Here is a 21243-nt window from a genome sequence, read left to right as displayed (position 1 = left end):
TTTCCTCTCTCTGCCCACCTATCTCTCCTGTCTAGCTATTGGTCACCCAGTTTTTTATTACACCAATCATAGCAACATATCTTCACACAGTGTACAAATATTCCGCAACAACCATGCCTGGCTTGCAATATGGGGAAATGTTGGGTAGACCTTAGGTTGGGGACAAGTAACAAACTACTGCATTCCAACAGCACCGGATCACCAACATCTTAGCATCACAGCCAAGCTGGGCTCCTGCTTGGATGGCTCCAGGTCTGCCTCCTCATTAAAGCTTTCCCATCATGAACAGGCAACAGTGGCGTCCCGTCATCTCCTATGATGTTTATGCGTTAGGACAGGCACTTGACACTCAGTGATAAGTCGAGTCCAGTCTTTGTGTGCTGCCTTGCTTTGTTCTTATGTCTGGTAAGTCTTGTCTGACCTCCCAGTCTGCAAATGCTGACCCTGCTCCAGGCTGGCAGTATGGGGATGAGTGTCTCAGTGAGTTCGTGTCTGTATAAACAAGGGATCATCAGAGTCTGTGGTGGAGTGAGGCTTCGGGTTGGGATGAGACAGGCTTCCTGACAATGTAGTTCTCTTAAGCTGGCAGAGTCTGCAGAGCTGGGGCTCCAGGACATGCTGTCTTGTGCTGTCGTATGCCTACCTTTGCCTTGCACGCCGAGGTAAGTGTACCGCCCAACACCTGCTCTAGAGCCTCTGGCCTGTTTTATGCCTGTGCGGCCCTCATGCTGCCACACCAGCGAACCATTTCTTTGGATCTAATATCCAAATCCTTAACAAATTATCTCTAATGTTATCTTCTGCAGGAAGGTAGGCCTGCACCTCAGTTGGATGTCTGCTTACCTCGCAGAGCCTCATGGACCTCTTATGCATATTTCTTGAATAGCATTCCAGCAGTAACTTGATGCCTTAGCTTTTCTACTGTGGCCGTGACAAAGAGTCATCAAGTAAGTGACGTAAGAGAAATAGGTCTGCTGTCCAGCGTGGACTTCAGTTGTCCATGAATGAAGGTGTCAGCAGGGCTGAACTCCCTCTGGAGGTCCTAAGGAGAAGCCATGCTGCTGTTGCCTGTTGTGGGATATTTTACACCGTGTGAAGATGTATTTGCTGTGATTGAAACAATAAAGAGCTGAATGTCCAATAGCTAGGCAGGAGAGGGTAGGCGGGATGTCCAGCAGAGAGAGAGAGAGGAAGCCAGCGGGAGGAAGCTAGGCATTCGGGAGATGCCAAGGGGATGTGGGACAAAGAGCAAGTTGAACATACAGGAGAGAGGAAAGGTAATGGAGCCACTCTGGTCCGATTTGTAGCTGGAGTTGTACCTGCTCTGTCTTTGGAGGTCATCTGCTGCTCCAGCGCCTACCTCAGTGTCAGACCCACAGTAGACAACCAGCAATGGTTGAAAATGGACGATTCACATTAGGCATGCTTCCTGGACAGGGATGAAGCAATACTTTGGATCTGCTCAGTGTGGACTTTTCACTGTCCAGTGTTGTTCTGGAAAGTGATGAAGTCATGCGCTCTGTTCCCAACCATGTGCTTTCTTTCCTGAAGGTTGGAAGGCAGAGGGCCAGCGTGTCAACACCTCAGAGTCACACCATATAATTCAGAGCCTCTTTTGACTCTCAGGCTGATGTCAACATTTCCCTACCTTGCTGAGAGGCCCATGTGATGACTATACATTAATTTACATTTGCTTGTGTTCCAATAATGAATTCCAGATCAGAGCTGGACCAACGTGGAGGCAGAAGCTGATGTTTCCTGGAGGATAGGAACAAAGAAACAAGCAATCAAAGGAAACAAGGCAAAACCCTCCCTGGCCTAGGGAAATGGCTTTTCAGATGAAAATGCTTGGCCCATGAGGCTGATGACCTGGGTTCTGATCTCTGAAATCCAAGTAAAAGCCAGACTCGAGGACACATGCCTGTAATCCCAGCATTCCTAGGGTGAAATGAGAGGCAGAAAGAGGAGAATAGCTTGAAAGCTTATGGGCCAGCTAGCTTGGAACAAGAAGTACAGCAGCAGACAAGAGAGACCCTGCCTCAAACAAGGATGAAGGCAGGAATTGATGCCCGAGGTTGTTCTGACCTCCACACGCATGCCGTGGCACATGTGTACACTCACACACAAACACACAGACACAGACACTCAACACAGATATACACATACATACACATAGACACACAGACACAGACAGACAGACAGACACACACAGACACACACATGACACAGACACTCAACACACACACACACACAGACACACACATTCACACAGACACGGACACACACAGACACAGACACACACACGCATACACACAGACACAGACAGACACACACATATACACATAGGCACACACAGACACAGACAGACAGACAGACACACACACACAGACACAGACACAGACACTCAACACACACACACACGCATAGACACAAACACACACGCACACATAGACACACACACATTTAAGGTATTTGAGAAACCCTGTATCTGGGAGACTGTATATGTGTTCAGGATTCTCCTTGAGGGATAGTTCTACCATCTCATAGGTGAGGGGTCCTCACACCTGAGTAGACCCTTCCTCTATCTCCACAGAGGTGACAGCATGCAGACATGGTGCTAGAAACCCTTGCTTGAGGGCCATCTCTCCTCAAGGTTGAAGTTACTTCCCAGGAAGAGATGGCCATGTGATTTCTGCAGAGTTGAATTTTGAGGCTCAAGGCAATGGCCACAGGCCGCGTGTGTGGGCCTTGTTGCTGAGATCCTCTCTCTGGCAAAGGGGGGTCGCATTTCCATGCTGTAACTTCCTGGCCTGTGAACTGGATGTGGAAGTGGCTGACAGGAGAAGTGGAGTTTTGAGGCATTCTGAGAAGAGCTGCCTCCCACTCCCACTCCCAAGATGGTCCTCCAGCATCTTGTCCTTAGAGCTGTCCATCCTTGGACACTGCCCACGTGACCTTGTCTATTCTGCCCTGATTCTCCTCCTCCTTTGTGCAGGTTGTGAAACTTCTTCCTCTAGCTTTATAGTAGTTCCCTCTTCTCTGTGGGGCTCTTTTCTCAAGACACCCCAAAGATGCCTGAAACCTCCTATAATATCTAATTCTAGATATAAGCCCTACAATACTATAGTATTGAGATGATAACCGAGACAGACGTTTATTAAGTAACTAATAGGTGGGTAGCATATACAGTGTGTATGCACTGAATTTACGAATGACTCATGTCCTCGAAGAATGGAGTAAGATTTCAGAATTCTGAACAGAACACTGTTCAGAATTATTTGAATTTAAAACTTATGAATTCTTTATTTTCTGGAATTTTCAATGTAATATTTTTAGACTGCAGTTGAATGTAGGTAATAAATTATAAAAGGTACAACCTCAGATGGTATGCTTCTATCTTGAAACTGTGAGTTCCTTGGTTCTGGGGCATTTTTAGTTCAGTGCCTAACACAGTGTTCATGCCAAGCAGGGTCAATGGATAGACGAGTGAAAGTATTAATAAAAACACCCACTGCCATCCATCATTCAGGCTCTACTTCATATTTTCTGTCCTCTTGCTTAATATTTTCCAGATTAGTGATCTTTCAATATTGCCATTTATTTATTTATTTAGGTTTTTGCAAGACAGGGTTTCTTCGTATTGTTTTGGTGCCTGTCCTGGATCTTGATCTGTAGACCAGGCTGGCCTTGAACTCACAGAGATCTGCCTGGCTCTGCCTCCTAAGTGCTGGGATTAAAGGTGTGTGCCACCGCTGCCCGGCTAATATTACCATTTATTAACAAACATTTATGGAGTGTCTATTACACAGTGCTGGGAGCTATGAATAAATATTCCTAGATTTCTGTCCTCGAGAAACTTGTAGAGTTGAGAATATAGGTAGACCAATCAAGAATTAAGTGAGATGGGTGCTGTAATAGAGACACAACCACAGAAAATAAGAGCTGCCGTTGATAGCTTTTCCATTTTTTAAAAAACCATTTGTTTTATTTGAATGTCTGTATCAATTCTTTGATAATTCCATATAGTGTGTTTTGGTCACATGCATCCCCAACTCCTCCCAGATGGCCACTTTCCAGACTCACCCAACCTTGTGTACTCTTTTTTTTTTTTCTTTTTTTGAAAACTGGTTGAGTCTAGTTCATGCTGCTCATATATTCTTGAGTGTGTGGCCTTCACTGTAGCCACCCACCCTTAAAGGAAGATGGTGTCCCCTTTCCTAGCAACTATCAGTTGCAATAGCTCCTCAGATAGGAGTAGGACTTGGTGCCCACTCCCCCTTCCCGTGCTTGGTCTGGCTCAGCTTGCACAGGTCTGGTGCATGTTGTCCCAACCACTGAGTTCACATTCGCAGCTTCCCTGTTGTGTCCAGAAACACGCTTTGCTGTAGATTTCCATCACATGTGGCTCTTACACTCTTTCTGCCCCCTCTTCCTTGATGAGCTCTGGGTCTTGAATAGATGCCGTGTGCTATCAGGGACTTATCCAGGCTGAGCATTCTGCAGTCTTTTGTTCTCTACCTTGTCTCTGTGTTAATTAATATCTACTGCAAAAAATAAGCTTCTCTGATGAGGGTTGAGAGGCACACTCATCTACGGCATATCTGTAAGTCACTAGGCATTGGTTTAATACTATGTCCACTTAGCAGAATAATAAATAAATGTACCACTTTCTTCCCTAGGGCCTAGGCTGTGTTTTTGACATTTTTAGGAAAAGTTTTATTATTTTCATGTCAAAATTAACTTTTGATGGTGGTGAATGTAAAAAAACCTTATTTTTGGGATGTCGCAGATTAAATATTTCCCCTAAATTAGAAAAAAAAAATGTGTCCATTGTGGATATTCAGAGAAACGTCACAGTTTCAAGGAAGAAATACAATGATTAACCAGTGTTCAGAGATAATGGTTATCAACCCAATGTGTATTCTTCTGGCCTTTTGATCATTCCTACCTGATCTCTACCCACCTCTCAAAAACAAACACAAACAAACAAACAAACGACAGCGAAGAGCCTCCACGTGGAGTCATACACCTGTAATCCCAGCACTCGGGAGGTTGAGGCAGGAGAATTACCAGTTCAAGGCTAGTTTGGGCTACATGGCAATATCTTGTCTTAAACAGAAACTAGTTCAGAACCATGAATCTTCATCCTTATTTTCTGTCTTTTATTCCAATCACTGTCTTCTCTCTTAAATGTTATGAAAAGAGTGGTTATCAAAGGCTGAGGACATGACTGTCAGAAATAAAGTAAAAACTAGTTCTATCACTTTAGATTTAAGCTGGTCTCAAGTTAAAATAAAATATTTAGTGGAGAAACATTTGTGTGAAATCCTGTGTATATAACTCATGTTTCCCCTTTGGAGCAGCCATCTTTTCTATTGATTTTACAAAAGCCCCCTTATACATTAAGAACATCCAAGCTTTGACTTATTTATTAAAAATACATGACCAGGTTTTGCCTTTTCATTTCTAGCTTTTTAAAGCTAGAAAAAGTCTTTGTGGACTTTTAATGTACAGCTTTTATCTCAGAAGCAAGGAGGCCAAGGTAAAAATAGTTAAGTATCTCCAAACTGTGTACAGAGTTGGCAGTAGAGTTTGGCCAGCCACAGGGACCTCAGTGCTTAGTGTTTGGAAGTCACACTGTTTCCTCCAAGAGCCTACTGCCCATGGCAGGCTGCTGTTCTACTCTCTCCTGGTGTCCATAGGTAGCTTTGCCATCCTATATGGAAGACAGGGCTCATCTCCTGCCTTCTGACTACTGCAACCGTGTCCAATTTTAGGCTCACTGAGTATCACTCACAAGGAACCTGATGGTTTCCTTAATACATACACATTGGCTAGAACACTGGCTTTTAAAAGTGTTTCTTTTTTGAGATTATGTATTTTATTTTTATTGGTGTGTCTCTGCCTGCAAGTGTAGATGCACATGTCTGGTGCCCATGGAGGTCAGATCCCTGGAACTGAGTAATAGATGGTTGTGAGCTACTCTGTGTGTGTGTGTGTGTGCGTGCGCGCGCGCGCGCGCGCGCGCGCGCACGCACACTGGAATCTGAACCTATATCTTCAGCAAGAGTAACACCTGTCCTTAACCACTGAGCCATCTCTCCATCCCCCAGTATATTGGATTTTAAAGAGTCACCAACAATGACTATGGTGGCTTGAATCTTGGAAGTCCCCAAAGGGCCTCTGTGACGGACTTAGCCCCCAGATGGGGAGGTAGTGGAATCTTGAAGGGGCGACACCTCGTGGGAGGTCTGTAGGTCACTGGAATTGTGCCCTCCTTCTCTCTTTGGCTTTCCTGGTCCCTAGGAGTGACCAGTTTTGCTACCACACCTCTTGCCGTGACATCCTACCTTCCCCAGGGAATGTGACCAGTGTGGACTAGAACCTCTAAAATTGTGAGCCAAAAATATCTCTGTTTATACGATTATTGTTTCAGTCGTTTTCTATTGTAGCAGAAAGCTGACTAACACAATGGTAATGCAAGTATTTCACTTGATAATTGAGTCAAACCCATGGAGAAGGCAAGGTTGACATCACCACACCTGCTGTACAGATGAGGAAACGAGTGAGGAGGAAAGAATTCCGGGGGGGTTGGGGGGCTCGCTTGTTCAGTAGCTCACTTCCAGACCACAGCGGCGCTGGACTTTCGTCAAGCTCTTGGTATCAAACTCCCTTTGATTTCCTGCCATGCTGTGCCCTTCCTCCAGACTTGCTCACTTCCCGGGTAGTTCTCTTTGGGTGCTGGATGGGTTGGAGAGGTAGATAGAGAAGGTTCACACAGGGGCCAGGATCGTAGGGCTGCTTTTCAGCTGGGCTTCCTGGTGGGAAAATCAGTGCTTCTCAAATGAGGACACATCAAGTAGAATTTGTCCTAGCGCCCCCTCGACGTTTTTTAAACAACAACAAATGGAGTGAAATGCATATAGCACAAACTCAAACCTGCTGTGGAACAACCCTTCTCTACACTGTGAGTATGTATTCCTCTCCTTGGTTAATAAAGAAGCTGACTGTCCAGTAGCTGAACAGGATAAGGTTGGGCGGGACAGTCAAACACAAGCCTCTTATTTTCATTATTTGTGTGTGTGTGTGTGTGTGTGTGTGTGTGTGTGTGTGTGCGCGTGCGCCACATGTACAGTGTGGGTGCCTGCAGAGGTCAGAAGAGGGAGTTGGATCTTCTGACACTGGAGTTACAAGTAGTGACTGTGAGCTCCCTGCCTGCCAGAAGTGGGCGTTGGGAACCAGCGGGGGTCCTCTGGAAAAGCATGAGGTGTTCTTAGCTGCTGAGCCATCTCTCTAGACCCCATTCAAGCCTTTGAAAGTAAAGAACTCACCAGCACTTATCCAGAGCTCCAAAATATTTTCATTACTCCATTCACTCACCAAATATGACCCCAGAGAGTCAAGCAGTGTTCTTCCTCTTAGGCCCTGGAAACCAGCCATTTGCTTTCTCTGTGAATTGACCTAATCTGGATATTTCGTAGACACAGAACAATACACTGTGTGACCTTTAGTGCCTGATTTTGTTTTGTTATGGTTTTTGTTTTTGTTTTTGTTTTGTTTTTGCTCAGCATTGCGTTTTCAAGGTTTATCCATGTGTAAGTACATATGGGTTCTTTATTCCTTTTGAGCCTAAATAATATTCCTATGTCCAACCTATTTGTCTGTTTATCTATTGGTAGACATTTGGGTTGCTTCTACTGAGCCCAGATTTTGAGGGCATGAGCTTTTGGAGACTAGATTTCCTCAAATCAACTGAATCACCCTCAAATCAATTCTTTCAAGATCCCGACCCAATCTCTTTCTGAAAACGCTTTTCTCTAGGTGTGTTAGTCTGTGATGAGTGACTCTAATAAAATACCTAAAACTATCAACTTAAAAACAGAAAAGGTTTGTTTTGGCTCCTGGTTTCAGAAGTCTCATTCCATGGATGGCTCTGTTGTTCTGGGCTGCTAGGAAGCAATACAAAGTCGTGGAAATATGGTAAATGAGGATACTTACTTTATGGTAGCTGTGAAGACTGAGACAGGAAGGGGATGGGGCCCAAAAATCTTCAAGAGCACACCTCAATTACTTAACTTCCTCCTACTCCTCCTATGCCTCACCTCCAAAGGTTCCATGACAGACAGGAGACCAAGCCTCCAACCCATGAATTTTTGAGGTCACTCATCCAAACAGCAGCATGTGAAATGGAAGGACCCACCCTGTCTGTTGAAGTGGGGTTTTGATGGAAGCTCAAGTGGGGATAAGTGCACATAGGCAGTTTCCTCTTAGGGAATTTCCAGAGCCCTGGTAGTTGGCGGTAGTGACAATGGGGACCGTGGGCTCCAGTTTGATCCAGAGCAGCTCTTCTGGGTCCCCAGGGCAGAAGCAGCCAGCCATCATCATCATCATCATTCTCCTCCACTTCATTAACAACTTCAATTAGCCCAAGAGCTTGAGATGCCTCGTCAGCTGCCTGGATCCACAGCGAAATTAAGCCATCACGTTTATGAACTGCCCAGTGAGATCTGAGAGGAACTTTGCATATTTTACATTTAATAACTTGCCTCTCTTTTTATTTATAATGTTAATAATGATGAGGGTGCTCTGGGAAAGCACAGGAGGAAGAGAGGGAGAGTCTGACTTGCAGGCAGAGACGGGGCAGGATGCTTGACAAAGGCAAACTGCCCCTGTCCTTGTTGGAATCTGCCCCCCACCCAATAGCCCAGCATTAATGAAGTAGCGAGACCTTCCATCACTCTGGAGACTGCTTTCTATGGAGGAGACAGGACCAGGATGCTAGAAGCGCCTGCTGGGTGCTCTCAAGACACTTTCTATCTATGGCTCCATGCAGTTTGTTGGGGTTCAGGGAAACTTGGTTGCCTTTAGAGGGCTCCCATCCCACCCCACTGCCTTATTAGCAACTCCTATTGCTGATCTGTGGGTGGGACAGGTGTCAGACTGGGTGACAGGAAAGAGCTTTGCCCTACGAAGTATTTACTTCCTATGTGCTTGGGGGGTGTGTTTTGCTTGGAGAGCCCTTTGGCATGTTTGTATTAGTGAGTCTTCACATTTGAAGAGACAAAGGTCCAGAAAGGCTGGTGACTTCCCCGGTGTCACCGGCTCTGAGTGTCAGCGTTGGAGTACGCACAGGGGGCTCCTTGATTTCAGGGTGAGAGAAGAGGGAAGCCTGGGCTTTTCTCCCAACCCCACCTCTGACTCTGTGCAACCTTGGGCATGGTGTTTTGCTCCTCTGGAAACCTGAATAATAAGACTCTCCATCTTGCAGCCTTGCTGGAGGAGTCAGCCAAGGTCGCCCTCACCAAAGCGTTGGTAAGCAACAAATCCCTGCGCAAGCAGCAGCCATGGATCACCTGCTGCAGGGGCCTCCGCGCTACCATTGGGTAGAGCCAAGGTCAGGGCCTTGCAGGGTTTGAGGAGAGAACAAGCTTTACATATTTTTGTGGCCGGTTGGGTTGTGCTTTATGCTTTGTGTTGGCTCTACTCACAGCTGAAAGCAGCCACAGACAACCGCTATGGGGAGGCAGGAGAGCAGGGCTGTATTCTGGTGAAGGCTTTTGCACAGTCACAGCTGTGGCTGATCTGCCCTGCAGGTTGGAATGTGCTCTAATCCTGAGTCTGCAGCACAGGGCCACTGGGGAGGTGGGGGGAACGGGTGGGGGTGAGATGGGGGGGTGGGGGTGGGGGGATGGGGGTTCTGAGGGGGTATGCCTGAGCACCCCTGCTAACTTCTGTCTGATTGTCCAGCAGAACTTTAAAACTTCAGATCATCACTCCTAAGAATACAGTGTCCAGGCTCAGTTAGAGACGGCCTCCTGGGGGTGCATCTAAAGTCTCTGCACAGGCTTTTTTCTAAGCTCTGGGAACTGGGCTCAGCTCATGCCTGGAGGTCAGGAAGCTCATCTTCACCACAGAAGTTCTCTTTTATGGCGAACAGGGAAGCCTCACCCACAGGGACTGTGGTTGGAAAGATTATCTACTTCCATCCCTGGAAGTTGCCATGGTGATTGTCCCCCTGAAACAGGGCAGAGGGTGAAAGATTAACCCAGAAAGTACTGGGGTTACCTTTCCTGTTGGACTGCTGCGTGCCTGGGAGGCTTTGACTGCTGTGACTCACACCACAGATCCTTCTCCATCTGCAAGCAGAATGACCATTGCCATGGTCATCTCTCAGCTTCCGGAGCAGAGTGAGAAGTGGAGTCCTTTAGGCGGCTTCTCTCATTCGCTCCTTTTGCTCTGAGCTTTGCCCCAGGCGGATTGCTGAGGTTTATAAAGCTAACCGGAAACACATCCACTCTTCCTGGCCACACCCTTCTCCAGGGTGAACATCAGGAGTGGGACCACAGAGCTAGAAAAAGATGGACTAAAGACCGACAGTCACTCGAGTCTGTCCCTAAATCGCCACCAGACCATGGGCAAGTCACAATACTTGCTGGGCCTCATCTGCACACCCAGATAGCTGTGGCCGCGATTCTCAGAGCTGTGCTGTGAATAGCCTGTGGTGGCCGATAGATCTTTCTGCTTCTCCTGGGTCTGGCTGCATGATGAAAGGGCGGGAGGGAAGAAGGGAGGGAGGCTGAAAAGCAAGGTCAATCAATTCTGAGCCAAGACCGAGCCTAAGAGATAGGGCGTGGCAGGCTGAAAGATGATGGCTGGCAAAAATCATTAGAAGCATCTTTCAACAATCTATATGCCGTTATTGATTTTGTTATGGATCTTCTCCTTCCATCCCGTTCCCCCCACCCCAAGATCTTCTGGATCAATACAGCAAGTGCATTGAGACTGTAGCAACACATTTAAAACCTTATAAAAGGTTATTTAGTTGCTAACAGTGCAGTGGTTTCTGCAGAGCCTGCCAAAAGGTTACAGCTTTTTGGGGATCATAAATTACAGACGACAGGAAAAAAGTAAGTGCGGTTTTCTTTATTGTCTCAATGATGGATGGACTCCTGAACAGGGCAGAAAATACATCATATCACCTTTAATGGGCGTGCATTTCTGCAGCCATAACTCACCATTTTAAAATAGAAAATGGTGAAATATGGCATTGTATATTCCACTTGTGACATATTTATGAGTGCTCGCCTTCTTATAAATACAGTGATTGCTATTTCAAAGCTCCGTGTCAGGTATGAGCTGAGCACAAACAGCTGGTGCGGCTGAAAAATTATAGCCGGAGTGGACGTTTTCAAAAACTCACTCTCACAGCAGTAAATTTACAGTGTTTGCACTAACTGTTATTAAAACCAAATCCATAGCTTGGCAACAGGAATCCATCGCTCAGTAACAGCTGGAATGACGGTGTGTCCGACAGCTGGGCTGAGCTTACGTCTTGGCCAAGATGCGCAGCCAGGGGGAAGGTCAAGGACTTCAGACTGAGACCAGAGGGCCTCCCTCCAGATCTGTCTAAGCCAGGAGTCCCCGGGGCACACACAGTCTCCTGTCTGACTCTTGGGTCTGGGTGCTGCTTCCAGCCCCTTCTCTTGTCTGGGAATTACCCTCAGTGTTTGCCTTTGAGGCATTCAGTCTTTCCCCATTCCTTCTCTTTCCCCCATGAGTCACTCCAGCTTTGGAGGAATTGAAAACAGGAACAGACCCTGCGGCAAAGCCGGAGGGGAAACGACCCAGGACAGAGTTCTTCAGGGATGTGGGGAGGCCGACTGGACTGCAGGTAAAGACCAAAGTGGGGGGCGGGGGGACAATGACGCGTTGGTTTATGTTCACCTGCCGAATACTTTTCACTTCAGTCAAAGATTTGTTGAGTCCTATTATGAACTAGTTGTCACTTCAAGGTATAGAAAACAAAAAGAACAAGTCTTAGCTTTTGCTCCCAAGACGCTTATAGTCTGTAGGTAGCCCGAAACTCTGCAGCATACACCCCCCTTTCTCAATTATTTCCTATGGCTGTTTTGACAAATAAAACACAGATGTTATGTGCAATGTAAGATCCAGGCACAAAAGAATACACACTCTAGGGGTCAATTTATGTACCAGGTCTAAAGATAGGCAAAATGAATCTGTGGGAGGAGAGGCAGAAGTAGGCAGGGTATTCCTAAGGAGAGCCACTGTGCCGAACATTTAACGTTAGTGCCCTTTGCAAAATTCATGTCCGTTATCTCAGCTCAACCCCAGCATCCTCCACTGTAGTCAACCCAGAGGGCAGCCATCTGTAGTCTGTCTTCACAGATGTGGAGACCAAGGCTCAGCGTCAGTGTCTGGGGAAGCTCTAACTCCATTCTGAAGCCAACACATAACGATCTCAGTGAGATCCTTGCTTAGGCTATTCTTGGCAGCATGAGCTTCCCTGCGCATGCTCACTGCCACTGAAAACCCGGATGAAGAAGCAGAGTGGTCCACTATAGGAAGTAGTAAGGACACATGGCCCATCTCTTTCTGGACCTTACAGTAACGTCAGACTCTGTGAACTGGAATTCTTTAGAAAATGACATTTGGAAATCAATGGTCTAGCCATTTTGAACTCTAGGCACACAACCCTACTTATCAAGTCTACACAGGCATCATGGGTAGGTATAAAATCCACATTCACATTTGGGACTAATTGTATATAATTCTTTCCTCTTTTAGCATTTTCTCAAATCCTTCTGTTTTCTGAAAGAGACTTTTATAGGACTGTGCAGGAGGCTGGGGGTTACAGATGACAATAATCTGCTCCATGTTCTCAGGGGCTGGAAGATCAGTAAAGGCAACCCTGTCCACAGAGAGAAAGATTACAGATTCTTCTGGGGCATAACAGAAAAGGTCTTTGCTGAGAGGTAATGCTGGCACTGTAGTGAAAGGCAGTCAGAGCTGATCAGTAAGAGTACTTTAGGTAAAGGGAACAGGTTGAGCAAAGCCCAGGATGCTGGAAGTATGTTCTGCGAGGGGGGGTGGGGTGGGGTGTCTTGAGATGAAACTGAAAACACAGGGCAGAGACTAACTTCACCCCAAAGAGTTGGTCTTTATTCAGAAGATGAAAGGAATCCCTGAAAGTCTAGGACACAGGTCTGTGTTGAAGTGCTGACTGTGGAAGATGTCCCAGCTTGTTTGGAGTGACTCTTGGTCGAGACCAGCTGATTCTATTAAGGGACTTCTGAGTGGGAGACACAGTAGGTCTTGCTGATTCCTGGGGCCATTGCAAACTCTAAGTCTCTTTGACCCACACATGGTGATCAAACAAGAAGCTATCGAAAAGGTCAGAAGCCCTTGGAGATTCAATGCAATGATTTTTAACACCCACTCCTGCTGTGGCAGGGCACCATGTTATAACATGCCCCTCCCCATCAGGGTACTGTGTTAGTGACTTCTCTCATTGTTGTGATAAAGAGTCAGTCCCAAAGAAACAACGTAATGGAAGCACTGATTTTGGCTCACAGTTTGAGGGAGTACGGTCCATCATCACGGTCCATCATCACGGTCCATCATGGTCCATCACAGTGGAAAAGACACAGTAGCTGGGGGGTGAAGCTGCTGGCTCACAGCTCTGTGGATCAGGCAGCAGAGAGAAAGACAGCAGTTGGATGAGGGCCTGAGTGCTCCCTCTACCACCAGCAAACGACTTCCAGCTAGTCTTCACTCCATAAAGGCTCCACAACCTCCCCAAACAGTGCCACTAACTGGCGACCAAGCACTCAAACATAGGTGAGCTATGGGAAACATACTCAAATTGTAGCAGGGAGTGTGTTAACCAGCTTCTCACCACTGTGATAAAATCCCTGATGTAATCAACCTATAAAGAAGAGGGATTTATTTTTTGCTCATGGTTTCCAAGGTCTCAGTCTGTGGTCACTTGATCCTGATGTTTTGGCAAATATTATGATGAGGAGGGTGTATTGGAGCAAAGCTGCTTATATCAAGGTTACTAGGAAGGAGGAGGAGGGAGCCATACCTAAAACAGATAAGATTTTTTTTCTGTGTGATTTATAACACATGTCTACGTATAAAAGAAACACATACTTTTAATAACAACATCAAAAAATCATGGAAGGAGAGATAAAAGGAACACATGCTTCTAATACTCATAACAAAATCATGGAAGATAAGAATCTGTGAGTGGCTGGAGAGCTGGATCGGTGGTTAAGAGAACTTATTACTCTTGCAGAGGACCCAGGGTTGGTTACTAGCACCCATGTGGTGGCTAAAACTGTAACTCCAGACCCAGAGGACTCTTTGTCCTCTGTGAGTATTACATGCACATGGTGTGCAGACACACATGCAGGCCAAACACCCATACACATGAAAAAAAAAATCTCTAAGAGATGTACCAAAGGTCAGCTTTGGCCTCAATTTTTAGGCTTGGTCTTTCAGCTTTGGGCTTGGCCTTGGGAGGTTGTATAGTTGATGCCAATTTCAGTATCATAGAGGGCATGTGTGTGACCAAACATTGATTTCTGCATTGTGCATAACATCATAAGACACATGTGTTCTGAACAGGGCATGGGAGGCAGATTTATTAATAGTTAAGCATGAACTTTGAAGTAGAGGTAAGCCTCCTGGGTAGAGTTTGGAGAGAGAATGTCTTTTGTGCTGTCTTGGCTTGAAATTCCATCAGTCGGCTGATGTTGAAATATGCATTTGTGATGGTAAGTCTGAAGGCTTGCAATAACCGTGAGGGTGAAGAGTGTTTATTTTAGGCATGAAAATTGTTGTAGACTTTCAACCAGTTAAATAGACAGAAGGAAAGTTGGCTCTAATATGCACGGTAGAAGAGACTGTCAGCTTGACAGCTTAAAGGAAAACATTATATCTTTATATCCTGTTTGGGAACTAAACATCCTGTGAAGCCTAAAAACATAACAAGATAAAAACTAGATTAGATTATGTCATTAAATCTCATTTTTACAGTATTATTTGTTGTAATAACATTCATGACATTAAAGAAAACAACTCTTCAGGACTGTTTTTAATTTTCAAGTGTTTAATCCTCTTCATGTCAGAGCTCTTGCAGGAAATCGTCTCCTCTGAGAAGCACACTGTAGGACGAGGCATGAAGAAGCCAACTTTGCCACCTTCAAGTTAGACAAGGAGGAAACATGGCCAAGTCACACTCAGCGTCTGTAGCCAATGAGACTTGAGTCAGGCTTGAAAGGGAATTGAAAAGAAAACAAAACCAAAATCAGACAGTTGTCTCATATACCTTGCTCCTTGGGTACCTTGGTTGTATGTGAACATCTCTCCATGGCACATGGGCATCAGAGGGGCCATTTCAGGCTGGCTATGCCAGCCCTTAATGTGGCACTACAGCTCTATTTGTTTTGAGTTTACATCACGTGTGTACAGTGTACATACACATTTACTGTATTTATGGTTTCTGAAATCGGGGTGTCCTTTAGTGGTAATGACATCATGTGATTTTACTCATGTCACAGGGAGAAGTGCTAGCCATGATTTCCACAGATCTCACTATAGTTTTAATACAAAATTGTAACAATATTTTATTTAAGATTTTACATGTGTTTTGTTGTCTTCTAGCTGAATTCAAACACTTGACCTTTTGACATCCAGATAGAATGCGCCTCTAATTATAATATACTACTAAATATAAATGCAACTTCTCTTTTTAACCCCTTCATTTCCCCAGAGATAACCAGTGGGGCTTAAGGGCTTGGTGTGTATACTTTCAGATTTCTGAACTCTCTATATAAGATGTTTGTGTTTTTGCAACAATGGGATCAAGCCATGGAAAGATCTGGTACTATGCTGTCCATCACACAAAAACATAACATCCTCTTTTTGAGCCCATACAGAGGTTTTGTGATGACTGTATGTGTTCTGTTGTGTGGGTATAGCATTATTTATATACCTAACCACCAAATTAAGGAACATTTAGGTTAGTTCCATTTTTATTCATAAGGATGAGTTCTGGTAATTTTTGATAAGTACTAATTATTTCTCACATTTATGCATATGTGTACGCACATAAATATATATATACTTTAAACTATTTTAAAAGATTTTGTTTTATGTGTGTGAGTGCTTGCCTGCATCTATGTACTATGTATGGACACTAACTGTGTGCGATGCCTGTGGGGGTCAGCACAGGGCCACGGATGCTTGAACCTGGGGTCTTAGAGTCATGAGCTGCCATGTAGGTGCTGGAACCTAACTCAGGTTGTCTGCAAGAGCAGCAAGTGCTCTTAACTACTGAGTCATCTCTTCAGTCCATATATACACACATATATGTATGTATATGTATATGTATTTGTATGTATATGTATATGTATATGTATATGTATATGTATATGTATATGTATATGTATATGTATATGTATACACACACAATGTGGTAGTTTGAATGTAATTAGCCCCCATAATCCCAAAGGGAGTGGCACTGTTAGCAGATGTGGCCTTTTTGGAGGAACTATGTTTCTGTGGGGGTGAACTGTGAGGTCTCTTTTGCTCAAGCTTGCTCAGTGTGACAGAGAGCCCACTTCCTTTTGCCTTCTGATCAAGATGTAGCCAGCACCATGTCTGCCTGCACACCACCTTGCTCCCCACCATGAGGATAATGGACTGAACCTCTGAAACTGTAAGCAAGCTACCCCAATTAAATGTTTTTCTTCTGTAAGAGGTGCTGTGGTCATGGTGTCTCTTTACAGCAATAGAAACCCTAACTAAGACACCCCACACCCCCCAACACACACAGACAGACACACACACACTTTTGGATGTATCTTGCTGGATGGCTTTCTAGAAACTAGAGATATTGTGTCAATATCGCCACCCACCACGTATTTGAGGAAGCCCGTTTCCTTCCCCAATATGGAACATCATCTGCCTTTTGAATTGTTGCCAATATTCTATGAATACTGGTCTCTTGATATTTTCATATGCATCTTTAATTGTTGGGGAGGTTGAACATCTTTTGATGTTATTGCCTTGGTTCCTTTTAATCCCACAGGAAATGATGTCATTGTCAGTGAAGGGGAAGCACAAACGTACCAATGTGCGATCTTATTTCAAAGGCTCTTTCCGTCCAGCCAGAACATGTGATTTATTGGTGACATCGCAACAGTCACACCTCATCTACTTCTACTTCAGTCGACCCTCACGGTCACCTGAAAAGGACTCCCTGTTCTTGGTTAATATTTCCAAGTGTAGAAAGATGGGATGTAGAGAAGTAAGCTGATTGGATTGTGGTCTCATGGGCAGATCCGTGGATGACGGTAGATCTTCTTTTGTTTGGGGGGTATGCATGTACTGGATATCGAACCCAGGGCCTCCAGCATGCTGAACATACGCTGTGCCTCTGAGCGGCACCACAGCCATGAAGCCCGATTTTCTACAAATCGAGTCTTTACTTCACCTTTACTGCATTGCATTGGCAACTGAAAAACTAAAAATCCTGAGCAAACATTTCTCCAACAGCAAAAATCACCATGCTTATTTAGCACAGAACTAAATATATACTCTCTCATTGGATTCTTCTAACAACTCCATGAGGGAAGGACAAATTGCTGCCCACCCAGGCGGCAGGATTTTAACATCTGTGGGCCATGCCTGTGACCACTGTCTCACATGTCCTCACTCCAGCAAGCACAGTGCACTCTCGTGTACACTAAGGCATCCTCCAGACTGAACGTTTCCATGAAAGCGTGAAATTTATTCACAGAGTGAACGACAATAACAAGCTGAAAACCAAGGCCGAGCAAGGCATGGTATGTATATAGTTTTCAACAGGACACTGGCTTTTGGAGTACAGTATTTTGTGTCTGATTATTTTCTATGTTGTCAAGAAGCGTAATGTGCCTGGCACCTGTCTTCTAGAGAACAGCAGAATCTCCCAGGTAGAAGAACAACCCGAACACTTCTTTCTGAGTTTGCAGATGCCTGGTGAGGGAGCATTACTTGTCTGGTTGAGACTCATCAAACAAAAGAATCCCCTCCTTGAACATGTTCACATGGCAGATATAACTGTCTATGGCTGGCATGATTATGCTGTTTAGGTCAACCCTTTTGTACAGGAGCTCAGGTGTGAAGTGTGCTCTAAAGAGGTAATGCTGTATTTCCATTTCTTCCTTCGAGCCTGATCTTCAACCCTCCCCTCTCCCTCCCCCAGAGCTCCCGATGCAGCCTCTGTCTACATACAGTCAATAAATGTCAATGCGTGCTACTGACGGATGTCTGCCGTTCTGTGCTGGGCTCAGAAATCACTTTTCCAGGCCTGGATCACATCCTTCCCCTGGATCACAGAGGCGGCGGCAGGCAGGTGAATCACCACTCCAGACAAGGGAACAACTTGTAAAGGGCAGAACCTGCACTGTGTGGCTGAATGCCTTCCAAAACCAGCCTGGCCCAGTCCTCTGGGTCATGAGAGCAGACACCCAGGTCCAGTCACACCCTTTCTGTTAAGCCTGCGGCATACCTGAGGCTGTTGTGTGAGCTCATGTGACCTTCAGAAAGAGCGTGAGCTCTGGGTGCAATCTGCAGCACTTCAGGAAACTCAAAGAGGAAAAGACAAGTGGGTACTTGGCTCCGGGCCTGTGAGTGCCTCCAGCCAGCGGGCCAGGTTCACCAAAATGGCTCTATGAACGCGCTTCTGGAAGTCCAGGCAGCAGCAGGGTTTAAACCTTTGCTTGTTTCCAGTTTGTTCAAGGAAGAGAAGTTGTTATGGAGCAGTCAGAACGCAGGGAGAAAGAGCTAATTCTTGAGACAGGAAGTCCTTTATGGCAATTGGACTTCCTCATCTATGTGGACAGAAGAGGTCATCTTCTACTTCATCCTTGCTGCTGGTTGGGGCTCTATGTGAACAAGATAGCTTGCTGTTACAAAGCAACGTGTCTTTAAATCAGGGCACGTATCGTGCATTGTAAACACTGCGTCAACATCTTAAGTCTGATGGAAGCTCCTGCCCGAGAAGGGTTGGTAGTGAAGGGAGGTGAGGGTGTCTCTTATTGGGTCCCACACGGTTGTGTTGCCTCTGCTGGGAAGAACTGGGCAGAGAATTTTCTGGGTGAGACTCAGGAACTGTGGACTCTCCTTTGAGGCTCTTTCTAGAGGTTTCCTGGTCGGCAGGCATGTAGCAGAGGCATGGAGGTTCTCGGAGGCAAACATGGCACTTTAAGGGGACCTTCCCAGGTTTGCTCCAACTGTCCCTACTCTGTGACAACGCCTTTCAGTTGGTGTGCTTTGTGGCTTCCCTGGAGCTAGTTCAGGAGCATGGCTGCTTTGTTAGCTGTAGATCCAGTACCCAGGAGGAGGTAGCCTCTAGCTGTGGAGAGAAATGGCAGAGGATGCAAAGGCTGCAGTGCTGTGGGATATCGTTCTGTAGGCTCTGAATATGTGTTGCTCTCATTGGTCGATAAATAAAGTGCTGATTAGCCAGTAGCCAGGCAGGAAGTATAGGCGGGCCAAGCAGAGGAGGAGAATTCCGGGAAGGGCTGTGTCAGGAGTTGCCAGCCAGACACAGAGGAAGCAAGATGACAAGGCAGAACTGAGGAAAGGTACCAAGCCACATGGTTAAACATAGATAAGAATTATGGGTTAATTTAAGTGTAAGAGCCAGTCAGTTATAAGCCTGAGCTACTGGCTGAGCAGTTATAAATCGTATTAAGCCTCTGTGTGATTATTTTATTAAAGGCTGCGGGACTATGGGTGAGAGATTTGTCCCGACCGCAGGCCAGGTGGGACACAGGCAATCTTCCAACTACACTGCACCTTTATGCCGATGCTGCAGGTTCTCCTTTCCCTTTGCAGCTTTGTCTTTATGTCCAGACACAGGCCACAGTGACACTGGACAAATCAGTGCAACTGGTGAAACCTTCTGGACTGAAGGGTCTTGTGGAGGGTGCCCCTCAAATGTTGTGTTCTTCCATAAAGCCCAGGGAAATTCAGTGGGGGACCAGCTCAGCTCTAGGGCCACCATAGTCTTCAGTTGGGTTTCTCAGAGCTTTACTTGTCCCGACCTTCAGGCTTCTGGTTAAGTAGTGATGACAATCTCCAGGTGTCCCTCTCGAGCCACATGTGGTATCCAGTGCGGTGGAGAAAAAAGATTGGAATTTGAACTCACCCAACCTGGGACCAATTATAGGAGGTCACCATTTAGTAACTTTACAAATTGCCTGAGTTCTGATTTCCTTGCCTCTCAAAGAGAGTTTATAATTACATCTTACCTGGAACGATTGCCAGAAGATCAATTGAGAATTGAGAACAGACTTGGCAACCTGTAAAGTGCTTTCCAAGTGTAGTCTTTATTAGTCTCTTGCTTTAGAAGTTGAACTTTAAAGTCCCTTTCAATTTCACAGTCCTGTGATGTTAGGCTTTCTACAACACATCACTCTCCGGCCTCCCATCGTCACCCACGATGGAGAGTTGCCTATGGTCCAGTGGGGTGACTTTGTACTCTTGATGGGATACAGTTTCTTGTTCTGAGTTGAACTCCATAGATCCCCACAGCAACAATGGGCCAGGAGTTACGGAGAATCTTCCTGCCAAGACTGTATTGTTAGACATGAGGTCAGCATCACAGCCGCTGTCTGGAAGGCTGGCTGAAGGGGGTGGGCATCATGAGTTAGTGCCTTCTGGATGAGGTGTTTCTGTGAGAATGACTTATATCGGCAAGGCCAAAGAACCAAGTGTTGAGTTTGGCTAATGCCCACTGGAGAGCTGTCAAGATATTAAGGTTAGTTCATGGCTTAAAAATGTCTTGAATATCAATTTTGTCTTTTTTTTCTTTTTTTCCTTTCCTTTCTTTTTTTTTTTTTTTACTGTGAGGCAGAGGCCTATGTGGTCAGTCTTGCCAAGAATGGCCATTATGGTTGAGGCTTTGATATCTGAATGGAAACAGGAGCATCTAGTAGGAAGACTGTTTTTGGAATTCTAAAACCTAGGTTGAGATGTGGCCTACTATTAACTACCTGTGCAACTACAGGGGAATAGTTCCACCTCTCTGATCCACTGGAGTTAATACATACATGGAATAAACATGGAGTTCTGGGATAACAATATGTATCACATGGTATATAATTATCCCTGTAAAAAAGGATACAAAATTGATGTATAATATACATCTAGGAAACTGCTCAAATTGTAAATATACAGTCCCAGAACCATCACAAAGTAGTTACTCTTATATATCCACAACTCAGATGAAGAGTTATAACAGAGGTCCCTTCCCTTCTCCCTGGCAACTGTAAACATCCTCCTAATAAAGTAACTACTTCACGTGTCCTAAAATCAGAGGTGAGTTTTGCCCCTTTTTGTATTTCATATGAACATATTGTGTAGTAAGTGTGTTTTTGTGTCTGG

Source organism: Peromyscus eremicus, chromosome 17 (assembly GCF_949786415.1).
Source record: "Peromyscus eremicus chromosome 17, PerEre_H2_v1, whole genome shotgun sequence".
NCBI classification, from domain to species: domain Eukaryota; kingdom Metazoa; phylum Chordata; class Mammalia; order Rodentia; family Cricetidae; genus Peromyscus; species Peromyscus eremicus.
This window is presented reverse-complemented; position numbering follows the sequence as displayed.